The 21,386-nt window shown below is 42.4% G+C and overlaps 1 protein-coding gene across 1 annotated transcript in view; it reads left to right on the top strand.

Moving 5' to 3' along the window:
* The first annotated feature begins 1,280 nt into the window (after window positions 1-1,280).
* Window positions 1,281-21,386, top strand: part of LOC109469753 — a 68,107-nt gene continuing 48,001 nt past the window's right edge. The window contains 1 exon segment of the mRNA XM_019768340.1: window positions 1,281-1,302. The gene's annotated coding sequence lies outside the window, so the exon portion shown is untranslated.

Here is a 21,386-nt window from a genome sequence, read left to right as displayed (position 1 = left end):
TCCACGTTTCCTTGTAATGTGTTAAGTTTATGAATATAAACCTCCAGGGCATGTTTGTTAAAATTGAATGAACCGGACTGCTCCCCTGGGCTTGGGATAAATTTATGCTCTACTGCGATTTAGTGACTTTGTTCAACACCCTTGCCATAGGCAGATGGTGCCTTCATGATGAACGGCTGCATTAATGAGACGTATTAATTTGTCCACAGACATCTTCATTAAAACTAAGAAAGACAGGTTCATTCAACGACATCCCCCGTGAGAGGTGTAGTGGAAAGGACAATTTGACGGGTCCGTATCTCAAGGACTGTCGTAATTGAAAGTGTTATTTAGCAGGATAATTTTGTCTCAGAGACGGGATCTTTTATGGGTGTACAAAATTGCAATGGCAATGCCTGCATCGACCGAAAAATCGAAGATGAGTTAATGGTGTATAAATTCATGAAAAAATGTACTGTTATAACATCGAATTTGATAAATGAGCTCTTTACTTGCAAATTAAACTAAGGCTTAATCAATCATATTTAATTCCATGAGGCAAATGTTATAATTTCTCCCTGCAAATGCCTAACGTAAGCCAAAATGTGCATAGTCTTTTGTATTTTCTCAAGAAATCTTTTCAACAGGGCCATGTCTAAAGGACCCTGGGTTGCCATAACATCTAATACTAAATGTCAATTACATTCAAATGGTCATTAAAATGCTTTATTACATTTGGCAGTATTATAGTTTATCTATGATTAACATCAAAATGCGTCATGGTGTTAATTAGATTTGATTAAAAATCCCATTAGATAGCACTATCTCCGACGATTTCCGATTTCCCCGGCTTCCTTCATATTGACTGGCACGATGTAGTCATCCATTTTATCAAACGAGGGTGGCAGACAGGAATTTTCAGAGCTGGTGCGTCCGTCACGTTCGGCGGTCGCCAAAAAACAACTGCCCTCACCCCCACTTTGTTAGGAGAGGTTGTTGGTTCCACGCTATCGCATCCAGGTCACGGCTTGCGGTCCGTCTGGGAGGTTGCCAGTCGGGATACCCACGCTTCAACTGACGGACATCGCGGGACACTCATCGGTGGGACTCCGAAACCATTGACAACAACGAGCCGGTGAATCGTAGTCGAGCTCTTCAACACGGGGTTTTATTTTCATTCGGCAGAGGAAACAGCGGAGCGAACGGTTGAAGGCCTGAAAGGTTGTGTTCGACTTTCGGGAAGGTCCTGTTGGAGGTGTTCAAAAAGAGCAGAGGAAAAGAGGATTTTGTGTCTCCCGACATCTGTGACTTGGGCTGATGTAGGTAAGTGTGTTGTTCAGCAAATAACCGCAAGCCTCTCATTTCTATCTTCGCCGTGGATGGAAGTAGTAGGGCGCCAGATACGCTAGATCAGTCATAGCTCACACAACTTCATCAATAGTGCACGAGATATTAAAACAAGAGGGTTAGATGTCCTCATTTCGGTAGGCTTGCCTGACGGCAGTATATTGCACTCTCATTTAATCAGCCCGCCTACGGAACACAATCAATTTAGGCTACCGATTTAAGTCGCAATTTTCCGTGTAACCCCGCCGCTGCCCGCAAATGTCACGTCTCTCCTATCACCAGAATGTTAGCTTCCTGCCGGCTAGCCCACCCCTCTAGCGTATCGCTACGCATCAGAGGTTATGTAAAGGTATGTGAGCAGCGTAGTAAACCGGTAAGTTAGCCTGGGATAAACGAATTTCGATCGGTGGAGTTCCCAGTCGTCGGTACTTGGATCGAATTTCCAGCGCCGGCCCATCTACACCAAATTAGTAATATACTGGCCAGCGTTACTGCATCAACTATCTTTGACTTGACAGTCAAACTAATTAAGACAGCCGCACCAGACGGCTAGCTACTCGGCAAAACTGACCCGCGGGAGACCACGCGAGGGAACGTAACGTCTCCATGCCGTCTTGTAAAGATACAATTCGCTTTCCCGTGATGTAGCACAGGGCGAGAAGCCGGAATTCAATTTGGACAGCCTTTTACCACGATAGTAGGGTTGACGCATTGTTGGCCAAAGGGAAAGACACTTGATCTTTGGATCTATTTTGGGTTTCCGCCCAGTAACTGTCGCCGACCAGCCTGATGAGGCGTTTTGTTGTCAGGCTGCCATCTCTAGCCTGTGGCTGAAGTCGTTCAGGGACGTTCACGACAACGCAGGTGGGCCAGCAAAATTCTGTCAGGCGCAGCAGCAGCGAATAATGGTGACTTCGTGATTTGACGGATAGGTATGGTGGCAGTAATTTCCTTTATTAGTCCTTTCACTTTGATATTAGTATGTTATGCAGACTATGTCTATAGCTACAGTTATGTTTCTGATAGGGGTTCAGTGTCATTTGGAGAGGGCAGTACGCGCCTTCGCAGAATATCATCTTTGACCTGTACCTTGTATATACAGGCAACTAGTTCTTAAGCTATCAATTACAAAGTCATTTTCAATGAAATATTAGAATGATTATTTGTAGTTAAAAAGTGCCCTACTGCTGTTTACTTGCATTTGGGATATATGCTTACTAGTGATTTTCTACGTAAGGCAACCTATAGAATATGGCTGTAGTTATTAAATACATTGTAAATTGGGTTTGATCATGAATACTGTCGTGTGAAGAATGTTTATGTACTTTGCATTAGCCCCTCCTCTTCGTGCTATTGTTTACGTAGTGACCCGTGCCGAGAGATGAACACTCATGATCAGTGTGTACAGCAGTGGTATCAATGGTTCATACTACAGGTGCTGGTCAAAGTACACGACAGAAAGTATCTACTCTTGAAGCTAAGTGATAGCCAAATTAAGTCGATATTGAGCGAGACTTTTCGTGGTATGCTTGGGACTAAACATGCTGATAGGAGTAAAGTAGCAACATTGATAACATGATACACCTCTGTACAGTTTGGTTCCTGGTACGGGAGGCTATTATTCCCTCCTCCACGTTTCCACACGCGGCAGCTCGTGTGAGAAAAGCTGCTGTACGGTCCGGTACCCTGACGAACTGTCCTAATGTAATTATCAGACATGTACGTGTTAATGCGGAGCACCGCTGGGCTGCTCGGGATCTCACATAGATTGGGGGGAAATTGGCAAGGATGAAGCAAAGGAGTGGGAGATACCCAATTTGCATTTGCGCTGCTTTGAGAACCACTTTCAGAGTCAATACAGTAAGTTGTCCGCCGCCGTGAGATGGTAATCACCTCAGATAGCTGCATGGTGTGAACTCCTGGTTCACAGGGCTTACTTGCAGCATCAATGGACGTAACATCTGCATCGATATGGATTCATAGCGTCATGTGCAATATGTAATAGTAAAGTTATTTACTTATTGATAAATTCTTGAAATACATAAATTAGATTTCTGATAGTCCCTTGTGTATAGATTAAATAAGAAGCGTAGATATTACCCCTGACTATTTGGTTGTTGCACGTGAATTTACCATTTAGCCTGGGATTAAATTGCTCACAACATTACATGACGATTTCGCTAGTAAACAATCATTGCCATTGCAGTATGCTCCTCATGAAACATTAATCTCAAGCTTTTTGCCATTTTCCCGGAAGTCAATTTCTGATTTTTGAACACATTCCTCTGTGTGGGGGTCCTCATTGTCACTTTTGACATTTCAAATTGAAGCAGCGTAAAGATATCCCAGGGGCCCTAGCGATTGTGCATTAGTTTTATTACTTCGGCTGTCCGGAATTATCTCTCCTCTCGATTTGATGGATTAGTGCCACACAGTCTCCTTGAATTAAAGACCCAATGATAAGGTTAAGGACTTATCTGGCAATGCGCATGCCGTTTTATGTGGCTCAAAATTCCCCTTACGTCAAGCCGAGAGACGAAGCGTGACTGAGGGACTTGGGAGAATATTCTGGGAGGGGGGGGGAGTTGAGCCTTTATCTGTATTCAGTTGGTTGCAGTTGGTGAAAACTATTGGCACCCCCTTTCCGAATAGAAAATGTAAAGTATAAAAAATTCACAATATAGGTAGGAATAAAGAGTTCATGTATGCTATCTGTATCGAACTATACATTTGCATATTTATACACTCACAAGTAGCTATAATATTTCCTGATGATAATAGGCATATGTTACCAACCTTGTGTCTGAGAAAACAAATTCAGAGCTGGTACCTGCATACTTCTAGGCGATTGTAAAGAAACGAGACACATATAAACAACATAGGTTCGGTTATCAATCATCTTTGGTTTGCCTTCAGTATGCTTTGCCTTCATTTAACAAATGGACCTTCATACCCAGCCGATAACCTTCACATATGATAGCCTGTGGGGAGACTGTGGTTGACGATTTGTCTCAGCAGCATTATCAGTGAACAGCGCATTGCCATTATCTAGCTATATATGTGTTTCTTAGTGATACATGGAATATAAAAATATGTAGAACATATTAATACAGACAGGATATTGGTGTACATATTTTGTGTTTTTAGATGATTTTACGGATTGTTTGCTAACGTGGCTACTTCTTACAATATATGAGATTCACATGATTGGTCTGTTATTGCACATATTGCACAGTGTGACGGTATGCTTGTGATAGCGTTACTACCCCCAGCAGTAGACATGGTAGCAGTGTGCCCACGCCTACAACTGGTCCTGAATGACCAATGTGAGCAGAGCCGACCTGCAGCAGACTGGAACCCTCATTACCCACACTAATAGGACGCAGGGAAACGTAAACATTTTAATTGAGGTTATGTCAGTGAGTGATGACCAGGCTTTCTGCCGCAGTTGCAGCTCAGATTTTTCACGCCCCCGACTGTTGCTGCTAGCTGCCGGTCTCATACTGACGCAATGGCAATGGCTACCGATGTGTACGGGTATCGTATGTCAACCCGACATGCTTTACATGATTCCGCGTATGTACTGTCTGGACATCTATATACAGACTGTCACCCAAACGAAGCCGTTGTTTTTGGTGCCATGTACGTATCAGCAAATCCGTAGAAGACCTGTCTTGAAAATGTTAAAATAGGATGTTTTCTGGCCTACGGCAATGCTTGAGCATACCGACAAAATATGCACTCCTCGGTGCAACTGTTACCCCGAAGCATCCTTGACGCCAGTGTAACAATCGAACGGAGATATTAATGCCAGAAGATAAATCCTCAGAGGAAAAGTCGCTGTTCGTAAGAAATAGCCAGCAGCAATCCTCAACGTGTTCCTACCTGATAGCCTCTACCTACATTTCCCAATAGGTTCTTTGGACATAGTCATATTCATGTACATTGTATGTCTAGTTTTCACACTTTGCTGTAGATTGAAGCTGAGAAACCTTATTGAAGTGCATGCATGCGCAGCTTGGCGTGGGATGTGGGCTTGGGCACTGTCATATAAACGCGTAGAGAACTGCTTACTCTGGCTCAGTGGGTACGGTAACATGCATGACCTTTAGCCCCCAATGTTTTGAATACCTTTTGCATCAAGTATCGTATAACAGGATGGAATTCAAAACAGTACTTGACGTGTTGACATTAACAAAATGAATGCTAAAAATGAGATCCTATTTTCATTGCATTGCCGTGTACATTTAGGCCTGTGTATTTTTTCTATCGATTTGTGAGCACAAAAACCGAAGTAGCTGTCTCCTTGTGGCTGTAAATGCCTGCAGGGAGCAGCACCGTGCAATCTTCTACATCAGCGGCACACCAAGCCACTTCCATTTACCATTTGTTATTCCAATCACGCCTTGAGCAATCTTCCAAAGTATACCCCGCCCATTATGTTATTGCGTCCTGAGCTAGTGTGGGCATAACAATTTTCTCGACTACCTATTCCTCATTATTCAGAACACCTGGGCTTCATACTAGGTGTGACTTTAATGAAAACCACCTCCGGTCTGCCGGTTATTTGGGCAGCTGTGACTTTATGACAGAGTACGGCGCGTCATTTACGACTACCTGTAATATATACCTGCCATGCAGCACTCCATACCGTGGTCTCTCTGATTTATGAAAGAAAACCGCGGATGTCTCCAACACATTCACTGAATACGAATATACTACTAGTAATGTATTTCCAGATACAAAAAACACAACCCTCCCCGTACACAATATTCTCCAGTTGCTTAGAGGCGATAGCATGTCACTGAAACTGTTAAGTCACACTGGAGGCGATTCTGACTTGCAGCTATAAACCGTAAAGCACGAACGCTCCCTCTGGTAGATACTTTACAGCTCTGCATCGTTACTCCTGTAGTTGAGTGCCGGAGAGTGGTTTTGCTGAAGCACACAGGACCTCCAGGGTACAGGCACATCATTCGGTTATGCTGAGCTGCCCGTACCAATGAAGATGTCGATCCCTCCCCTCCCCCACCCGACACACAAGCCAAGCCGTAATTTGTGACGGAGAAGAGTTGCCTGTGTTAATAGTGGAACTGATTTGTTACTAGACCGGTGTCAGGCAGGGTCACCGGGACGTTCTTACTGTGTCTTCTGTAAAGGATGAATAGAAAAGCGGCTCAATTTGCGGAACGCCGTTCAACTTGATTTAAGCGTGTGACCAACCAACGCGCAGTAGTAAAATTTTAAATGTGATCTCTTGTTCGGACGAGATTCTATTCTATTATTCATCAGCAAGATATTCTTTCATGTGAAACTCCAGGTAAGATTTTTGCCAGGCAGTAGTCAGAGTCCTAGTTCAGAAAGATACTCAGGCGAGTGAATGTTTTCTAATTGATACCTGGTAGATCCATCTGGAATGTGCAGTTAAGACACACCTTTGTGGTTTATTGTAAGCAGGCGACCATAACGACCTTCCCCAGCTAGCTGTTCTCTTGACACAGTTTCCCATGCGCCTTCTCATATATAATGTTCTAACGAGACAAAACATCGCTCATAAATGCACTACTTCTCATGGCCGTATTCCAGTCACGGGGTTTCTTCATGTATACATTATGTGAAACAAAATCCTGTTTTACATATGCTTTTTCTGATAATATTTCTTCCAAATACTTTACTTTCAATCTTTTACATTCACCGAATGTGGCTGTTTAACTTCATAAATGTCATACGATTGGTCGTATACCTGGTCCTTTTCCTTTTGAATCTTATTTATGTATTGTATATAGCTTAATGAGGTCAAAAGTACAACAGTTAAACGTTTATTCTGGGAACCCGTGGGTCATGGCTGGAGTAATGAGGATGAAAGTTGCAATAGTATACATAACCTTTGATCCTTTGATCTGACATAAAAACTTGAGCTAGGTGCATCGCTCAATATTTAGCCGTCTTAAAAGCGTAATTGTTTTTCGTTACAGCTTTCCTAAATTCAGGTTGACTCCACATAGAGCAGATATTCCTCATATATTCTAAAGGGTACAAAGTAGTGTTGTAGATATTTTGTATACATTTGTAACCTTAAGCTTGCATTGCAATTTAACTGCCTATTGGAATCAGCACTACTCCCCTCTAGGATGAGTTTGGGTACGTTTACCATTCTACAAATTGCAAAATATAGGCGTTTGATGATTTTACGGCTTCTCATGAATAATCTTAAAAATACAACGAAATGCAAAATGTCTTTTTTTTGCGGTTACACATTAGCGAACACACTCCAGTGGAGTACGGTTAAGATTATTCATCATGCATACTTCGTGATCACGCTTATTGGTTTTCTCTTCACCCCTTTGTCTGATGAACTATGGTAACAGGATTATCTCCACGTCCAGGAGCGGAATTTCACATTTGTATCCATTAGGATGTAGGGAGCCGAGATATCCACTGGGGACCTATGCACAATAAACGACATAATAAATATAGAATGTCTTTTAAAACTAAACCAAGCGTAGAGGATAAAAGGACACTACGCAGCTTTCGCCGACTTTGGTTTATGATTTTTGGGCAGCTTGCTTATTACAGAACTTCCGAATATTTCCGGTTTTGTGGGGCCGTATTTTGCGATTATTCGACCGAAAATGACAGTTTTAGAGGGCTTTGTCAACTAATATTGATATCCGGGGCTAGGATGTAAAGGAGCATAGAAATTGGAGGGAAATATCAGATTCAATTTTAATCATCCCGGATCCTGTTACAGATTAAAGGCATAACCATGTAAGCTACACCACGGCGAGGGTGTAGAACGTTAACATGTGGCGACGGCGATAGAGCATGACAAATGTACTTTGTTTGGAATTCCTTTTACGTCTGAGATCGATTCCCAGCAAACCTGATGAGCTGAAAAACCTATCAACCTCCGCAGATCCCCACAGACGCGGGGATGGCAGCATCATCTATAGATTCGTTCTCAACCCGGGGATTTCTCCGTCCCCAGCTATAGTAACACATATCAACACATCAAAAATATGTCGAAGATCTGTTGTATGATGTTGTGTAGTAATCTCAGGGGCTTGCTGTGTCAGAGTGCATTATGGGTATCATCTGTATTTACATTCGCCTTGTAAACTGGTATCAGAGCTCTGGGAAGCTAATCTGGCAGGTCCTGCTTTTGGCATATCTAATTGATGAAAAGTTTATTGAGGCTCTGACAGCCTAAGTTGGAAACGCTTATCATAGAATTTCACAATTGACACGGCACAGTAGAAGGAGACTTTTCCCACGTATTCAATATTTAGCAAGAGACATTTAGGGAACTGTGCAGTGAAAATATCAAGAGCAAGTGTTTATAAGAATTGATATTGAATGTCGATAATCATTCATATATGTCTAATATTTCTATGAATTATCGATTCATTCTACTATCTGCTGAATCGTCTTAAGTTAAAACCATGTGCCCGTCTGTAAATTCCTGTGTAAGAATTAGCCTAGCATGGCCTTTTTGAGTTTCGAATCTAAGCTTGTCTTCAATTTGGGAATGATCAATCAAAGCGTCATTGTTTCATGCTCATCCATGCACGGCAGGAAATCTCTTCAACGTCAAGCTAACAAATACCCACGTATGGCGATCATCTGTAGAGTTCTGGGATCCGGTACATGTGACCGAATCGCTTTATATTCGACTTACGTCGGAAGCAACGGAACTTAGGCCGGCTTACGGTACCATAATCTCATTGCACTACATGTCAGGGGAAATACATAATATGGCCTTTTGCGGATGGTTATGTTCCTCGGCAGCGAAAAAAAATTCAAAAGTTGCATGTGACATAAGTACTTGTCATATAGCAGCATACTATTATTATTTTCAATTCAATCAATGAAATTTATAGGTTTTGAAAAATCATATAAGTTATCATCAGGAAATCATATCATTGTTGTTTTTCGAATGTGTAAATTATGGCCACTTCATCAGCAGATATATTTGTTATCCTCTGAGTCTGGGTGCCAATTGACTTGTCTGGTCTGATACGACCGAAGCACCGCATAACGTCTGTGTGAATCATAATATAATTCTCGTATGGTTTCATATCATTCGTATGACTCACAATCTTAGAAAAAACAAATTTACATATTCAAACTCTAACTCTTGCACTTGGTACGTAAAACGAATATCTACAAGTAGCACTCTTTGGGAACATTTTTCAAGCTGTTCATGCTGTTCTTGTTATTCCCATCAATTTTCTGCACAAAATGTTTGTTGAGCTTTAAAAGCTAGTGACCTTTCTTACATTTTTATACAAGTTCCATCGCTAAAAGCAGTCAGTATATTTAGAAGTGTATATGATGAAGTAGATATCAGCACTATGCCCATCCCAGCTGCACCTCGGCCCCACACTGTGATAACCTCTGAGGTGATATGTGCCGATTCTCCGACTGATGAATGATTAATTACCCAGACAGCGAGTGAGCTTTGTAAGTCTTCGGTGAATCATTCCGATCCTTGGTAGTATAAACGTCAGACAGGCGGGGGTGGCTGGGTCACAGTGTCAGGTACTCATCTCAGAAATACCCCCATTTTGGCATTCAGACACGAAAAACTTTCAGAACTTCTCTGGCAATAACTTTCCTACCAGGAATGAAATAACCTTACACCTAAGAGCCGAAAACCCTTCAAGGCGATTACTGTAACCTTTTCAAAGATGCCTCATTTACGGTTACTTATAACGCATTTCGGGTTGTTAAAAGGTCAGGAAGATAAGCCAGTCGTGACAATTTGAATGTCATCCATGAAGTGCGCCTTCTATTTACTGTAAACCAGGGTAACTGGTTGTAGTGTATGCCCTGATAGTCAGCTATGTTACCGCCATTAGAACAACATATCACACTTTAGTTTGGAAAGTTCGTTAACGCCCAGTGACATGAATAGTATCATTTAATTCAAATCATGTTGACAGCAGTATGAGTTAGGCAGATTCTGGTGGAACCACGTCTAATGTGCAGGAACGAAAGAAGTGCCAGCATTATCTTATTACTGTCAATCTCACCGTCCCTGTCTTGGTGCAGCGTCCTCCTCACGCCTGCTGAGGATTAAAGGTAGGCAATATGCTCACAGCTATATCATGATAATTACCATAATCTTCATTGAAAACCCAAGCCCGGAGGCTCATTATTGCAAGTGCGTGAAGATAATTTGAAAATCTACTTCCACAAAGTTCTATTTTTGCTCATCTAACATGGGATTTGACTTCAACTTTGAATGCATCATGCATTAAGAAGGGCTTTGAATTTGTTGTTGTAGTAGTCGTTCACTGCTAAGATCTACTCCAACTATACTGCACGCAGTATATAACGTAACATGTTTTTCGAGTTGAATGAACACGCTGGGAAGCTACTACCTTTTACATCTGGGCGAAGTTACAACACACTTAAAAGGTACCCAGATGGCGGCAGTTCTATTCCTGGTATACAGCGATAAGGCAACAATCAGACGCCCTTTCTCACACAGGCGCCTTCACTTGCTCAATACGTTCCTGCACTTCTCTGTAAGAGACTGGAGCTTTTTTGGTTTCTCTCTGTACTTGAGTCTGTCAATGAATGTCCTGTGCACGCATCTTCAAAGATGAAATGTCATTGTCAGGATCGTGGTAAAGATAAGAATCAAAACAAGCCATGTGTCTCTCCTCCTCACCTCACCTCACCGGTCCCATAGCAGTCTGTCCTGCCGTCGGGGCAACTAAACTGTCCACAAGAGTTATCCACCCAGGGCGGTTCTCAGCCAGACTTGTCAGGTGACTCAGGGGATGTCCTGTCCATTCCTTAAGGTCACTAGTCCAGGTCCTTCGAGGGCGCCCCCTCTCCTACCTCCAACATAATTTGATATCCTCACTCCAAATAGTCGTGCCATTTGTTTGTTTATTTGTTTAAACCACTATTTATTTTTGAGAAACTAAAATCGGCCTGCAGACCGCTTTTCAATGAGGTCATGAGGGAGGCCATTGTCCTAGCACCCCTAGTAACAATAGCAGTACTACCTTTTGACAGCAATCGTCTAGATCACCAATTATCCTTACCTAGCAATGTATACTATATAGTATGTATGACTTTATCATACGCACCTAAGAGATAAAGTTGAATATTGCTCTTATGTGGCATAGACGATAGTATTACTCTGACATCCATGTGCAAGTATGGGGAATGCAGTCTGGTCAAGTTGGCTGGGCTGGCAATGTTCACTGTAATTACTGTGCCCTATTGACTTTCTTTATCAGACGATATCACGCCCGGGTAAAAAGCTCTGAAAACCACCTTCATTTGAATTATGGATCCATATCAGTGACATTCTGTAGAAACGCATTCGATAGACCACAATGCTCAATATCAGGAACTGGAAGGGTTTTGTGCCAAAATCCGGATGTATTTATGGCTGCCGATGCAACCTTCTTTTATCTATCGGGGTGTAAAAAGGAAAAGGGCGTTTAGAGATTTCTATAACTAAATCAGCTGTCTTCTACATCGTGTGCGTGAGCATGAAAGATACAAATGTAAGTCGTCGGAGGCAGGCGTCGCGGCACAGCATGTGGCATCAAACTAGATCACATTTACACAGAGAGTGAGGGTATTCCGATGGGACGTGATATAAATACTAACTAGTGTATGTATGGTGGGCAATTCAAGTGAACGTGTGTTAATAGGCGCGAAATCAGCTTGTTTTCACATCTGTGGAACGTCACGATCAACACATGCAACACGTAACTTATCTATTTCTATTCAGTGTTCTGTGCAGCTATGTATTGCACGATAGTACATTTTAGGATACTAGAAAGCTGCAATATGCTAGTATATAACGACCAGGGTTTTGTATTTTTGATTTATATCGAATTAATATGAATATAATCATTTCGTTTACTGAGAGATAATTTTGTTATGACTTGTTACTAAGGGTTTGGTCACATGTGTCGGACGATAGTCGTACGCTAGTCGTGCGATCGTAAACTGAGGGCATTCTCTGGATAGTCGTTCAAGTGTCGTACAAAATTCAGCTGTCTTCTTCCGGAAAAAGCTGCTTTATCGGCAGTTGGTTCTGTCACAGCCTGCTTAAAAACCCTTCAACAACATGCGACGAAAGTGACCGCCATACTGGCAGCCGGACGGTATAGATCTGTCCAAATCTTCCACTTGGATCATTTTTGACACACTGTAAAATATATACTGGTAGTAATCCCCAATATCGTTTTGCCACCCTGGCAATCTCTTGGCCCATAATATCCAACTCATTTCAAATTTATGCCAAGACGTTACTCCCAGTCATTCCCTACTGTCTGCTTCGCATGCAGAATTCCGTTGCTGCAGTTTGTATGTAAGATTCACAGCATTTTCGAACATATGTGAATTTGTAGATCAATCACCAAGATAAGAATCTGCAGTCATATATTGAACATAGAAATCGGAAATTCTCGTAACCACAGGTTTTAATTTAATAGGATTGAAGATGGACGTCACTTTATCTTAATATGAGGATATACGCTCAATGCTTCATGGATTTCTTTCCGCTTGTTCAAATGAATTTAATAAATCGCATCTTATTAATAAATTCAAGTACTTTCTAGGAAGAGATAACCCATAGATGAATTGGTAACAACGAAGAACATCGAGAGAAACAGCCAGGCAAACCATGTTAAGTCAAAAAGTTTTCAGTTCCCAGATAGAACTCCGATAAGCAATACTTGTTGGGCAGTCAGAGGCTACTTATCCGGCGTCGAAGAGTCAGAAAACATTAATTATAATGTTACAGTAATCGTGATTTAATGTGCATGTTGCTCTCGGAGTCCTCTATTGATGCATGAAAGTTAGTTTGCCCAATGCTCCGTACATTTTTCAGGTCCATTACAGTTCACTTCATCGCCTAAAGCCTGGGCTGAAGCTAAAAGAAAAATTATCCACCTTGAACCAAGTAAATCGCTGTTAGTCTCCAAAGTATATCAAATGAGACCCTTCCATGTCTTACCATCAATCACTGTCATCGACCAAATGGATTCCTGCTCGCTGAAGGTGCTACATGTAGCTTTGGCAGTAAGGCAAATGGCGACGATGAGCGTTATTTTACGTATCTCGGGGCTACAATGGCGGGAAGAACAGATTTGTGGAGACTTATGGCTTCCTGTTGGTGCCATTGAACTGAATATGTGATGATGGGAAGTCGACAAAGGCTTAGCCGAACGCTGTCATTGACCCAAAAATTAACAAGTTCTGACAGTTAAAGGAGTGGTTTATACGCATACTACAGACTTGTCGAATGCATTCGTATCGCGTTTTGTTAAGACCGGGAGTAGGAAAGTTGAAGCAGAACACCCATAACTCATCCCCACTTTGAGTGCATGTACTTTAAATCATTGAAACTATTGGCTTCCAAGGCGGGTAGGATTACATTGAACGATTGCTCAAACGCTTTCCGGGCAATTTCTTGGCTCCAATGAAGCTAGAGGATCTTAGCTCGCAGAAAAGGGGATATCATTACAAAAGAGGAATCGTTGATTAATTGAATCGAACATCCAGGGTGGGCAGGGGTCGGAAGTGGCTGTGATTGCAATACTGCGTCAATAACCCTTGAAATCGCGTCGATTTGCATCAGTCAGTTCTTAATTTAACTGTTCAGTCTCGTCACAAGAAAGTCTACGGTCTCGCCTGTCTCTGGCGGGATGGGTAGAATAGGAGAATAGGAATGATTTCTTACATCTTCTTCGCGACGACCACGCCTCTTTCACTGAACATCACTCTGGTGTCTGGATAGGTAGGGGCATTCCATTCTTGCGAGCCACTAAGAGGTCACTAGGGTTATACAGAGTCAGTAACAGCTACTATATTCGACATAATCAAGGAAATATAACATGGCTACATGTAGTAAGCAAATTCTTAAATGATGATATATTGGCTTGTTTCCTTTTTTTGTTACATTGATCTCCCTAGCATGGACAAAACTGAGTATTCGGAAACTGAACACCAAAATAATTAGGTACATACAAGTAGGTTGCGTTGTGTGGGTTCTATGGCTATTCGTGCAGGTAAATATAGACTGCTTTTCAAAATATAGCTTTTATGTCTCGGCACAGTTGCCCAAGACGTATAGAAACACTTCAGACCCTTTAGGTCCCCTTTCATGAGTTGAAATGGACTATTCCTCACTCTTCTTCTCTTCCGTAATAGGGCCTTAGTAAATATCACAGCTGTGCCAACCTCCATCTTTATCACTTTCATGTTGACAGCACAGGAGCGCCAACTATTAGTATAATCTTAGGTTACCCCCATGCCTAAAGTAAAAATAATTCAAAATGACTGAAAATAGGAGAAAACCACTAGCCTCTACCAGGCTTCAGAGGTGACTGGAAAGAGCGCAGAAATTGGACAAATAGATAGATAACATGCCAGGGTACTTAGTCTGCTAAAGACGTACATCCGCCTTTATATCTGTCTAGTTGGCCAATTTCTGCTTTCTCTAGATGCCTCTGAAGCCAGGTAGAGGCTACTTCTTGGGCTCTATGGAGTTCTCGGCGTTTGTTCCAACACTATCTGTGGATATCACAATAACATTTACCAGTACGCTGACTGGAAGGATAGTCAGTCTGCAACATGGGGACTTATTAGGCGGCCGACCGTCTTTTAGATAAATGGCCTGCCCAAGGGATCGATACAATGGGTGGAGGGTTCAAAGAAAAGAAGAATAAAGAAGGTCATATGAGCAGGAAGGCTCGCCAAATGGGACTGCGGGTAAGGATAGTTAAATGACGGGGTAGGGATGAAGGGAAATACTTCACTTTACAATAGAACCTGTTTAGGGAATGCAAATTAAGGAGAGTAGGTCTGTGCGAACTGTGCGTGCCAGGGTCCGGGTGACACGAACAGCCCTAGGACCATGATATAAAATGTTTATCAGTGAGAAATAGGTTTAGAAACACTCAGTTTCCGCCTAACGTGAACGCATAATTTGTCTACTGCCGTCTCCATGGAGGTTTACTCTGACACGTGCATACAATATCCGCCTGCTGCGTTGTAATTAATGGCATTGCTGGAGGAAAGCCCTTTGACCCTTTCTCCCCAATGCAATATCACTGGTGACCTCCCCGTTTGCCGGTGAGCCGGGATATATCGGATTTTTGAATCCAACTGCCACCAACAATTGTCCTCGACTGGGCCCATATTTTGCTCAACACATTGACGGATGCCGGAATCAAATCCAGACATCGATCTGTCCGTGTGTCGCCGTCGTTCCCAGGTCTGTGAAATGGCAGGATCGACAGCTCCAAAACCTGTATTAACTCGTTCATTCTGCGGGGCATTTCAAGGAAGACTGAGTGCGCACGCTCGATTCACGTCTGTCAATATCAACACATTTACATTGTCCATCGCCACGATGTCGGCAGAACGTCGTCGTGCCTTACTCAACGGAGATAGAATGCGTTATCGCACTTGCCCACACACATGTACAGCTCATTAAAAGTGCGCAAAGCCCGGAACGTTCACATCAGTGACTAAACAGTGGTTGTTGAAGCAGAGACATGCACAATTTTCTCACATGTACAGGGTTTGTAGGCGTATTATCAGGCCACCGCAAATAACGCGATTATAGAAAACATATACATTATAAATGTCCAGAAGGAGAAGAGTTGTAAGGTGGGTACCGTCTCCACTAGACGGCGATCGCTGAGCGACCACAAATTAGCCAGATCCACGCCATAACCCCTGAACTGGTTGTTAAAGTGGAAACGCTCCTTGAGCTCTTGTCCAAAGACCGACAATTCAAATGTCAGCAAATCCTATGGTTCATCTATGGGAAACCGCTGAGCGATTCTAACTAAGGTCTAATTTGCGATCTCTTGATTGGACTATGATCCATGACGCTATAGTACGTATAATTTGACAACAAATCGCAAAAAATAATTTCTTTATGATAAAAAGTTGTTTCACCTGCCTTTGAGAAACGCTATAGTACGTATAATTTGACAACAAATCGCAAAAAATAACTTCTTTATGATAAAAAGTTGTTTCACCTGCCTTTGATACCACTATGACCCTTGAGTGCTCGCTGGGCGACTGTTTGGAACTGGTTAATGGTTTGCAACCATAGTGCTCATCGAGCTACATCCCAGAAAGATGCTTGAATGGACTTTCGTCAATTCTGGGTCGCTCAGCGGTCGCCCCAACAGTGGCAAGGAGTGAGTATTAATTATAAGTGCCGTTGCTGGTGAGAGTGGCTTCAGGACATCTCCAATGTTAGGATGTCCCTACACAGGCTGTAACGCTAACGGAGATGATCTGTCTAGATGTGGACGCGCTGCCCAGAACCACTGTACACAGCAACCCACCCGTTCATCACGTACCAAACTCTACGGCCTGGTCATCGATTACACGATGAAATACTATCTTCACATTTATCAGGCCTACTCTTTTAAACACGAAGCTACGCCGTTTGTAATGAACAAGAAGTAAGGCAGATGAACAGGGATGTGCATGTGAATTCGTCATCTGGGTGCACGTCAGGTCACTGATGAATTTTGGTAGCAGACGTCAGCACTTCTCCTTGATAGTACAGCTGGAGTATCTTCACGGGCGTCAAGATGGACTCTTACTTTAATCTCATCCGAGAGACTGTGTTGTTGAACTAGAGGTCATACCTTTTGTAGTGGATGTGGTTTTGAGTCTTCTTTTCTTACCTTGGACCTCCCATCGTTGTGGTGCACAGAGAGTGTTGGTTACGAGTAGGTAATGTTAGTGTGTTTCTCTTGTGGTCTGTCTCTGTAGGTTTTATAAACGGATGTCAGACAGCGTTGTTGCATCGGAAAAACCTCCCATCAAGTGTTTTATCAACCCTCGCGATGGCACATTCTGGTACATCCCAGGAGATCACCCACACATAAAGTAAGTAATTCTCCCAGAATTACTGGAGGTCACCTGACAAGGATCAATAGACGTTTCAGATCACTTAACGCTGTATCTGAGAGATATATATGGTAATGAGCCACAGTAACGGTACTTAGATCTTGACTTCTTCCTCTGCCGCCGGAGCGACATCTCTACTGCCTCTAGTCATGGAATGATGGCTGGGCACACAAATGATGGCTGTAGGCACGGGGAAGGACAGCCACCAGGAGGTGTTGGTTTCTAGGTAAGACGATCTGCTACATGTTTTCACGTAAAAGTAGAGGAATGGCTAGGAATGGCTTGCTATAGACGGTGGATCTTTGTTAGTGACGATGAGGATATATTGGATGTCACGCTAGATTGTTGATAGATGACATATGTTAGCATCTGCTGTTTAATTGCCGCAGAGTTGCTACTGAAACGAGATTTACATGAAATGCGTACATTTCTCAACAAGATTTTTTTTCACTTTTAAGAAGCAGAGTTTATATTCACTGTTCGTTGAGCCTTTTAGCCAGTTGATTCTTGATCAAATGTGCCAAATAATCAGCACGCCCAGAGGTCTTTACTTCAGCCTGTCATGCGTCATGTTATGAAGTGCTTTGACGTTTGGCATGTGAAGTCTACAACATTGCCCAATTGTACCGAGGGATATACTTGAGTATGTAATCAGTTCTATTCTCCATATTGTGAAAACATGTGCCCTAAGCCGTGGGTAACCTGTGATAGATAATGAATAAGACCGGATGCTATTGGGCATAATAGATAACATAGGTACGTTACGCGCGTCATACATTTAATCCTGTATCTATTCACTGTGGGTTATTATTAAGAGACGACAAGATTGTTGGATGACAGCCACGTGATGATTTGGATCCGATTGTGGTGTCACTTCAGTCACAATGCGTCACAATTTGATGGGTTTCATCTCCAGTAGCCAATGCTCGAAAGTAAAGTCATTCCAAAATTTCAGTGTATTTTCCAGTTATATAAAGTAACTTGACACGGTTCAAGCAACTCTCCTGCAAATGTAATCAGACGTACTCGGATGGGTTTCTTGTTTGAGCAAGTGATATTTCACCGATCAGCCCAAGATATCATTAGAAATTGTAAAGTTCAAGCGGAACATGGTCTCTGCAGTGTGGATCAAGACGTGCACGTCACCAGCCAATTTGAACAATCTTTCATGTGGCTCACGGTATAGGTCACAGGTTAGGAACGGAACTCATGTTGAGAAATTTTCGGGACGCTCCACTGCGTACCTGATACGTTGCGTGCAAATTGTATCCAGATGTTATATGACCTTTCTGGGTCCAAACTTTGAGTCCCATTGCGCCGACTCTTATATGGTATTGAAATGGAAAACCATAAACAAGTTGATAAATCAATCATTGAGTTATATAAGTATTAACGACAGCAGAAGTTCTTTGGCTGATCTATCAACTGAAATCTCCGTATAGTACATGTACTTCATCCTGTTGCATTAGGCGAAATGAAAATGCACTATCAGGCTAGTGCAGTGTGTGATACCTGTTGATGCCGGTAATGAATAATGAATCCTTAATCATAACCAGCTTAATGTTAACTTGAGGACCGAGTGACATAAGTTTAATGCCTCCTCCGTGCACTGAGTTTTTTCTGTTTGTGGTTGTTGCTTTTGTTTCTGTAGTTATTTCTACATGCTAGAGATACTATCAGAAATTTAGCCCAAAGGTTCCAGAAATGTCGACCAAGAAAAGGTTATGTTATATCATGTCTTCAATTTTCTGCTACATGCATGTTCATTGCATTATGGGAGCCAGTGGGAAAATGCATAGCAGAATCAGCCAGAAATTTACAATACTGAATAAAACACGAAATTCACATTGAAAGTCACGGAGGTATGATATCTTGCATTGCTTGTTTTGTACAATGTAAATGCCGTAATAATATCTTTTATGTGAAATGGCTGTCTGGTTAAATACAGCCTCATTGAATGTGGTGCCTACGTGTCATTTGCGGTTATAAAGATAGAGTGTCTGTCGATGCCTGTCGGACACGTTAAGAAGAAGATGACGGTTATTCCGTGTAGAATGTAAACATGCAGTCAGGTTGAAAGGAAAGGCTGATAGTTGCCTCCGGGAAGATGAAGCGTCACCACGGCTACTGGCCATTTGCTGCTTCCTTTATAGCCAGTGCTTTCGACATGGTGGCCTTTCTGCAGCTTTAGATGGCTTGTTGGGTCTTACGTTTATGGCGTTAGACCATTCGATATGCTGACTCGAGAGGCACTTTAGAAGGGCTGCTGGAGCGCCCTGACTGCCAATCGTCAACTGCCTGTTAGCGCCTTTTTCCAACACGTGTATCCTGTGTTTTAGACAATACAATAAAGGTGGGACTTAAATCCAGACTGAACAGCACCATCTTAATAGCCTGTCCCATAATGAAGTACACACATTTTGGACATTCAAAAGTATTTAAAGATGAACAATAAAGTTGAAATAAGGAAATGGCTCCAGTATAATCATAGATTACAAGATGAATAGAATAACCTTTCTAAAAATCAAAAAGGTCTACGTGAAGTTATATACGGAAGTATACGTTAATGTACCTGGCAAAGTACTGGAACAAGATATACATGTAAATGATGTATCATTAGTGTGACACCATACCTATTAGATGTCGTCTGCAGAAGGTTCAATCATATAGGCTGGTCCTCACATTAAAGTCCTCATCCTGGTTACCTAAGCTAGAGTTATAACTGGTAGACATGCTCGTTCTAATCATATCGAATATCCAACAGCCCAGTTGCATGATATCGCTTCCATAATTTTTGGCCAGGGAGTGTAGTAGTGGCATGTAGTTGTGGTAGTGGGTATGTATGGGTCCTATGGTACTTAGGGTTGTCTACAGTGGGTATCACTTAAAGATAGAATGTCCAGAATATACATGATGAGCAAAATGACTGACAAACTGGTGGACTTACCGAATACTTGCTCAGAAAAGAGCAAACCGACGCGGCAGTAGCTGGTTATATTACGCCGAAGGGCGGTTATACAGGCTATAGTGTATACAGATTGGCCATAGTGTATTGAGCAGCAGCAGGGATTGGATACAATACTTGAAGATCTGAACTATCTGTTTCTCAAAGATGGCCTCTAGGTCGTTCTCTACAAGTACATCTTCATCTGTTTATCATGTTATCAGATCATCACCAGGTAACCGGGTCAATCATTACTTACCCAAAGTGTTGGGGGCAAAATGGCAGACCGTCACAGCTGTTATGCCATCAGTGCCTTAATTTACATGCGCCCTTACCTCCGAGGTACTGCTCATAATTACACCCGTAAATTCAATTACAGCTTAGGCTGATTCAATAAGAATACATCTTAGTTTACTGACGGTTTAGCCCGAGTTTGCCTGAGATTAATTCTGGTGGAGGTCTGTGCTACAGTAGCCTGGGTGCCATCCGTTTTGTAAGGGGCCTCTTTGCACTCGCTACCTCGAAAATGTTTTTTCGGGTACCCCCGGGTAAAAAACGGATGTCTCCCAGGCTAGTGTTAAAGTGCCTCAAATTTCACGTTGCTATTTATTTTCAAAGCCGTTCGACTTTAGATAAAATAAATATGTTCATTTTCACATAATCGGCAGAATGCGTGATGTCACCGAAAAGGGGACTTGACGCAACTATACATCAGACACATGCAACCGTCGCGTACCAAGTCTCAGAACGTGGGACGTCTGCCAGCACGTCGCAACATAAGTGAAACACATTGTAGTCTCCTGGCCTTTTGAATCAGGATTATCTACAAATCACACAGACCATAAACGTTTTCTGGGAGTACTTAAGTGTGGAAATATTTCAACCACGTCGCGGCAATTCCCGCGTGGACTTGTTGAAATCAAGAATCACGGCGCGTTCCACCGTCGAAAAATAGATTGCTTGACATTCCATTAACCACCGAAAGTTCTCCCGCTGTTGGATGATTCTGGAGGAAATACCTACCTCACTACAACTCTGCGTCAACTCTCCTACAGCCAGAAACAGCCGACTGTGATTCCAACAAGTCCCCGTGGGTCAGTGGTCACATACAAAACCACCAGATTCATCGGACGTGTCATCAACGTTACCAGAGCCATGTACAACCGCTACCGCTGACTTTGATGCTTCTTCAATT

The sequence above is a fragment of the Branchiostoma belcheri genome, unplaced genomic scaffold, assembly GCF_001625305.1.
Source record: "Branchiostoma belcheri isolate BF01 breed outbred unplaced genomic scaffold, Haploidv18h27 scaffold21, whole genome shotgun sequence".
NCBI classification, from domain to species: Eukaryota; Metazoa; Chordata; class Leptocardii; order Amphioxiformes; family Branchiostomatidae; genus Branchiostoma; species Branchiostoma belcheri.
Note: the sequence above shows the minus strand (reverse complement) of the source record. Positions and strands in the feature narration are given on the sequence as shown.